Source organism: Hordeum vulgare, chromosome 5H (assembly GCF_904849725.1).
Source record: "Hordeum vulgare subsp. vulgare chromosome 5H, MorexV3_pseudomolecules_assembly, whole genome shotgun sequence".
NCBI classification, from domain to species: Eukaryota; Viridiplantae; Streptophyta; class Magnoliopsida; order Poales; family Poaceae; genus Hordeum; species Hordeum vulgare.
Genome location: NC_058522.1, coordinates 74,413,491 through 74,421,140, shown reverse-complemented (window position 1 = coordinate 74,421,140; position 7,650 = coordinate 74,413,491).

The following is a 7,650-nucleotide window of genomic DNA, read 5'->3' as shown; positions in this document are numbered from 1 at the left end:
AAGAGGCTAGCAAAATATGGATGGTGGGAGTGCGAACAATTGAATACTCACATTAGTCCGAAGAACTCATACACTTATTATCGGTAACTCTCTACCTAGTTAGGAAATTCACAAAGAGACAAGTACCCCGAGGAGGAGTGTTTGGGGGTTTGGTTATCCTTGCGCATCTACGACTCATGGTAACGTGAGGGTACTCTATATATTCCAAACCCTCCAGAGGTTAGTGATCAATTTTAGTAGCTAGAGTTCTCAACTAATTTTTAGTTTTTAAAAAACACACGGATTTCCCAAAATACAACACCTATCACTAATAGGCTCAAGCTCTTGGCACCAATAGTCCAAACATTACTCAAATCAATACCTCAATACTATTGCAAGTTACTACTATACTTAAATAGCAATCTTAATTACCTACTCATGCAAGACACACAACTGAGTGCAATGAGCCAACTCTCTAAACAAGATAAGCATCATAACTCAAGAGAGTTCCAAAAGCAACCTAAATAAAAGCTCTTAAAAATATAAGCATGAAAACTAAGAGCTAAGCATGACAGTAGCTACGAAAAGATAGAGAACACACATAAAAGATAAGCATGAAAACCTATGTTGTGTTCTAGAGTGGAATGGAGCGTGTGTCTCTCCCAAAAAAGGTAGGCTAGGTTCCGACTTGTTATGAACAGAAAGAAAAAATAAAACAAACTAAAAAGTAAAGATCGGGACGCTCCAAGCATAGCACATAACATATTAAGTGATAAAAATATAGCATGGAGATGGACGAACTAATGATTGTTGATAGAGAAGGGGATGCATGGGGGCATCCCCCACCTTAGACGCTTGAGTCTCCTTGAATATTTCTTGGGGGTGCATGGGGGCATCCCCAAGCTTGAGCGCTTGACACTCCTGTATCTTCTTTCATCATCTCCCATCGCATACTTGAAAACTCCCTTCATACGAAACTCATCATAAGCTGATTAGAGTGGTTAGTAACCTTAATAAAATGATTCATTACCTACTGTCAATAATGATTTTCATGAAAAGCTACTGTTTCTCACGATTTAAATAAGATTTTGCAAATAAAAAGTAAGCTTAGGATTTGCAAAACAATGAAAACGCAGAACGTGGCAGAATCTGTGAAAAACAGAACAACAGGTAGTAATTAATTTATTCTGGGCACATCTGCAACCCAAATCAAAAAACTCAGAACAGATGCCAGATATTTAATTATATAGAGCATGTTGTCAAAACAATTCAGATCAAAAAGAGGATCTGTTGATTTTTGGAGAAGTTTTCCGTCAAGCACACATAATCTGTTTCTAGACAGCATGTCACAATTTTTGAACTTTCTTGCAATCGGAGGCTAAAACTTGGCACAAAGCTTGAAAATAAAGATAAAATGATGTTGCTACAGTAGTAACAAGCATCAAGACCACTAAAACTGAAAGTAAAAACTCAAAGTAAAGATAACAAGGGTTGTCTCCCTAGAGCTCTCTCTTTAGAGCTATAAAGATAGGCTTAAGATTTTAATGATGTTCTCGTAGGAATAAGAGTTGTAGAACAAAAGAGAGCATCAAGAAGCAAATGCCAAACACACTTAAGTCTAACATGCTTCCTATGTATAGGAATATTGCAATAGAATAATTTATTGAAGCACAAAGCAATAAGCATTGGAAGGCAAAACAAGTGCAGCTTCAAAACCTTCAACGTAAAGAGAGGGAACTTGATATTATTGAAATATATATAAGCATATGTTCTCTTATCATAATAATTTTCAGTGGGATCATGAATAAACTCAACCATATAAGTATCACATAAAGCATTGTTACCATGATCCACATGGACTTCATGAAGAGGATAAAACTTGGAGTAAAAGAGAGACTGAATCTGTTCCCAATCCCGTAGGTGAGAATCATCTAGTAGCCTATACCATTCCAATGCTTTTCCTTTCAGTGACAAGGCAAATAATTTCCTCATGACCCCATCTCTCGTCAGACCTAAAATCTTAAACAAAACACAAAGTTCTGTAAGTTTTATCAAATGAATACTAGGATTGACTGTTCCATCTCCTGCATAACAATCATTCCTAATTATTTCAATTATGCCAAGTGGTATTTTGAATGGGATACATTCAGTAGGTGGAGGAGACTTATCTACCATGGGTTTGGTAAAGCGGCCTTCCCCAAGCAATGAACTAAGAGTGCAGTTTTCCATAAGCCTAACTAGTGGAGTCACACAACTTAGTGTTCTCAGTGGAACCCATAGCAGCAGCAAGAAGCAAGAACAAAGCAACTAATTTTTTTGTGGTTTTTGCTATAAGACTCTAAATGAAAAACTAAAAATCATACTTACAAGACTAAAAAGCAAAGGTAAAGGATAGCGTGCAACTCCCCTATCTTGAAAACCGGAGTCCCCGGCAACGGCGCCAGAAGACTTTTCTTGATGACGAGATGATGTATATACTTTTCGCACCTTGTTGGTTACCCCAAGTGGAAGGTTGAGATGTAGTCAGCAACAAGTTTTCCCTCACACACGAAATGTAAGGTTTATCGAACCAGGATGACTCCTAGGATCAACAAGTAGGTGTCTTCCACCCTGGCGCTAGCAGAAGACGTGGACCTACACACACAACAAATAACTTTGCTCCCAACGAGTACAGAGAGGTTGTCAATCACTCCGGCTTGTAGTTTGCAAAGGATCAAAAGACAAGCGGGAAAAGTAGTAGTGATAGCAACGGAAAAGTAAATGAAAGCGGTAAATAGTGGAGGTGTAAACAATGATGGTGATATGGACCGAGTCACATGATGTTCACTAGTGATGTATCTCTCCCAATAGACGATAAACAACTATGCTTGGGTAAACAAATGACAGTTGGACAATGGACAGAATTATGGACGTACCGCAATGCTACTTATGCTACTTGATAGCTAGAGGTTCAATAGTAATGGGTAGTAAGCCAAGACAAGTAGACCATTTATTCATCAGCATCTACTTACTAATCATCCACCTTGAGATATCTATCCAGAGCATCTCTTCGGTATTAAGTTGCGAGCCCCACCCAAAGTGTAAACTCAAAGCAACGGACAACTGCATTAACGAACTATGCATAAGGTAAACTATCCTTGCAACCATGGTCACCAGCACCGTTGTTTTCTACCTGGTGGCAACATCACATCCCCTAGTCTCATGTTTCTGTCACTCAAGCTAGACATCGAGGGGCATGAACCCACAATCATGCATAACGCTTCCTCTTGGAGTTACAATCTACTACTCAACCAAAGCAATAAATAGCAACGGAGAACATGCATGAATCACTAAGGAACATAATATAAAAGGATAATCAAATATATAACTCATAAAATCAGAACATAATCTCATAATCCATCGGATCCCAACAAACCAAGCATAGCAATAGCAAGAGAATTACATAGATGCCTTGATCATGTAGGGCAGCTCACAAGGACTAACCATTGAAGCATAAGATTGGAGAGAAGACATCACATAGCTACTGGTCATGGACCCATGGTCCAAGGAGGACTACTCACGGCAAGTCCGGGAAGCGTCCATGGCTATGGAGAATCTCCCGGAGGTCAATCCTCGCTCCTGCAGGGTGCTGGGAAGAGGTTTCCTCACGCTCTCGATCTCGAAAGCGCCGCGGCGGCAGAACGATTGAGAAATTCGCGATTCTGGAAGTTGTCAAAGGGTTTCCTCTCGGAGGACTAAATATAGACCAAAGCAGGTCGCCCTGGAGGCCCGTGGCCCCCCTCTGGCCCATCTTCGGTGATATGGAAGATTCTGTTTCGCTGATTTTTTATATATTTTTCCTGGATTTTTTCGGGCTTCGAAAAATTGGGTAAAAGCCCGTGCAAAATAGACACCAGCAGACATACACTGGTACTGGGTGCACTGAGTTAATAGGCTAGTCCAAATATCTGTAAAATGATATAAAAGTGTAGCAAAACATATAACAATGTCACCCAAAAGATCATGGCACAAACCGAAATTATAGATACGTATGGGACGTATTAGCGGGCTACTACCGCAAGTTCGTGAAAGGATTTTCCAGTATCGCCCGACCAATGACCCAACTCTTGAAGAAGGGTAAGAAGTTCGAATGGACGCCGAAGTGTGAAGAAAGTTTCGAGGAGCTGAAGAAGAGACTGACTGCTGCCCCAGTACTGGCCACACCAGATATCCACAAGGAGTTTGTGATATAATGTGACGTCTCAAGGATTGGGCTCGGTAGTGTACTTATGCAAGACAATAGTATCTTGGGTTATATTTCACGACAACTACGTCCGCATGAAGAGAACTATGCCACACTTGACCTCGAGCTAGCAGCAGTGGTTCACGCCTTGAAAACCTGGCGGCATTACCTCTTGGGCAAGCGATGCAACAATATACATCGACCACAAAAGTCTGAAGTATATTTTCACTCAAAGGGAGCTGAATATGAGGCATCGAAGATGGTTGGAGCTAATTAAAGACTACAACCTTAGCATTCAGTACCACCCTGGTAAAGCCAACGTGGTGGCCGATGCTATAAGCTGCAAGTCCTGCACCTTGAATGCTATGCTCAAGGAAAGGCTACCTGCTCTGTATGAGGATGTGAAGAGCTTCGGGTTAGAACGGGTTGAACAGGGATTCCTGGATAACCTCGAAGTCAAGTCCACTCTAGCATACGACATTAAGGAAGCCCAAAAGGGGCATGAGAGCATCGAAGTCATTAAGAAGAAGATCAAGGAAGGCAAGGCCCCAGGATTCTGAGTGGATGAATAAGGAGTTGTGTGGTTTGGGAAACGATTATGCGTACCCAACGAGGCTGAACTCAAGAGCTTTATCTTGCAAGAAGCACACGACACTCCCTACTCGATCCACCCTGGTGGGACCAAGATGTATCAAGATCTCATAGAGATATTTTGGTGGCATGGGATGAAGCGGGAAATCACCTCCTATGTTGCCAAATGCAACGTGTGTCAGCGCGTCAAGGCGGAACACCAACGACCCGCCAGACTACTGCAACCTCTCCAGGTGCCTGAATGGAAGTGGGACAAAGTTGGTATGGACTTCGTCACTGGTCTACCTAAGTCCAACAAGGGACACGACTCTATATGGGTCATTGTCGAACATCTGACTAAGGTAGCACACTTCATCCCCGTCAGCACCAAGTATGAGAGAAACAAGTTGGCCGGTCTCTATATCAAGCACATTGTGAGCCTCCATGGAGTCCCAAAGGAGATTGTGTTCGACCGAGGCACTCAATTCACCTCAAGATTCTGGAAAGCATTCGAAGAGGCTCTGGGAACCAACCTCTCCTTCAGCACCGCCTTCCACCCACAGACGAGCGGACAGACGGTGCGAGTGAACCAGATACATGAAGATATGCTCCGAGCTTGTGTCTTGGCACATGGGAACAAGTGGGAGGACTGCTTACCTTTCGCTGAGTTTTCATACAACAACAACTATCAGTCCAGTCTCCAGATGGCCCCATTTGAGGCGCTGTATGGACGCAAGTGCCGCACCCCGCTCAATTGGTCCGAAACCGGTGAAAGGTTGATTTTCAGGCCAGACATTCTCCGAGAAGCTGAAGAGAAGGTGCAACTTGTTAAAGAGTGATACGTCTCCAACGTATCTATAATTTTTGATGGTTCCATGCTATTATCTTGTCAAACTTTGGATATTTTGTATGCATTTTATATCTTTTTTGGGACTAACTTATTAACTCAGTGCCAAGTGCCAGTTCCTATTTTTTCCGTGTTTTTGACCTTTTTCAGAGGGGAATTTTAAATGGAGTCCAAACAGAATAAAACCTCCAAAAAGATTTTTTACGGAACAGAAGATACGCAGGAAGCTTGAGAACCAAGGCAGAGGACACCAGGGGAGGCCACAAGCCCCCTAGCCGCGGCCAGGGGGCCCGCGCCTAGCAGGCTTGTGGGCCCCCTAGGGCTCCTCTGCCCTAGTTCTTCCGCCTATAAATCCCCGAAAAATCTGAAACCACGAGAGAGAGCCACGAAAATACCTTTCCGCCGCCGCAAGCTTCTGTCTCCGCAAGATCCCATCTGGGGCACGTTCTGGTGCCCTACCGCATGGGGGATTCAGACACGGAGGGCTACTTCATCAACATCATTGCCTCTCCGATGATGCGTGAGTAGTTCACCATAGACCTTTGGGTCCATAGCTAGTATCTAGATGGCTTCTTCTCTCTCTTGGATCTTCAATACAAAGTTCTCCATGATCTTCATGGAGATCTATCCGATGTAATCCTCTTTTGCGGTGTGTTTGTCGAGATCCGATGAATTGTGGATTTATGATCAGATTATCTATGAATCTTATTTGAGTTTCTTCTGATATCTTATATGCATGATTTCATATCCTTGTAATCCTCTTTGAGTTGTGGGTTTCGTTTGGCCAACTTGATCTATAGGTCTTGCAATGGGAGAAGTGCTTGGTTTTGGGTTCATACCTTGCAGTGACCTCACCCAGTGACAGAAGGGGTAGTGAGGCACGCATCGTGTTGTTGCCATCAAGGGTAAAAAGATGGGGTATATATGTATTGCATGAATTTATCCCTCTACATCATGTCATCTTGCTTAAGGCGTTACTCTATTTGTCATGAACTCAATACACTAGATGCATGCTGGATAGCGGTCGATGTGTGGAGTAATAGTAGTAGATGCAGAAAGTATCGGTCTACTTGTCTCGGACGTGATGCCTATATGTATGATCATTGCCTTAGATATCGTCATGACTTTGCGTGGTTCTATCAATTGCTCGACTGTAATTCGTTCACCCACCGTAATTTTTGCTATCTTGAGAGAAGCCTCTAGTGAACCCTATGCCCCTGGGTCTACTTCACATCTCATTTTCAGCCCTACACTTTTACTTTGTTGCATTTTCCTTCTTCGGATCTCACTTTGCAATAATTCTTGAAGGGATTGACAACCCCTTTATAGCGTTGGGTGCAAGCTCGTTTGTGTTTGCGCACGTACTCTAGACACTTGGCTTGATTCTCCTACTGGAATGATAACTTGGTTCTCAAACTGAGGGAAATACTTACTGCTACTGTGCTGCATCACCCTTTCGTCTTCAGGGGAAAAACCAACGCAAGATCAAGAGGTAGCAAGAAGAGTTTCTGGTGCCATTGCCGGGGAGAATCAAGTCAAGAATAGTCTCCCATCAACGTGCCAATTTATGGCGCCGTTGCCAGGGAGCATCAAGTGAAGCTTATCCAAGTAACCGTCCCAAACTCATCTCTTGCATTTACTTTTTTTGCCTCTCGTTTTCCTCTCCCCCACTTCTGAAAAACAAAAATTACAAAAAAATATTTGCCTTTTTCGTTTGCCCTTTTCTTTCGCCTGCTTTCTGGTCGCTTGTGCGCTTGTCTGCCTCCTAAGACCTGTATGGCCCAACCAAAGGATTATGATGCTTACTATACAAGGTTGGAAGAGATTGAAACTAGTGTTAAAGGCTTCATGTCTACACAGTTTGATTATAATAGTTACTTCCATAGAGAACTAAGGGAGGAAAATTCTTTTTTGGCTTTTATGAATAAAGAAGTTGATGATATGGCCAAAGAATTCCTTGCACTAAATTCTCAGTTTGCTCGTCTTGAAAATTTGGTAGGCCAGATTTCTGATAGACAGGCTACCTTAACCA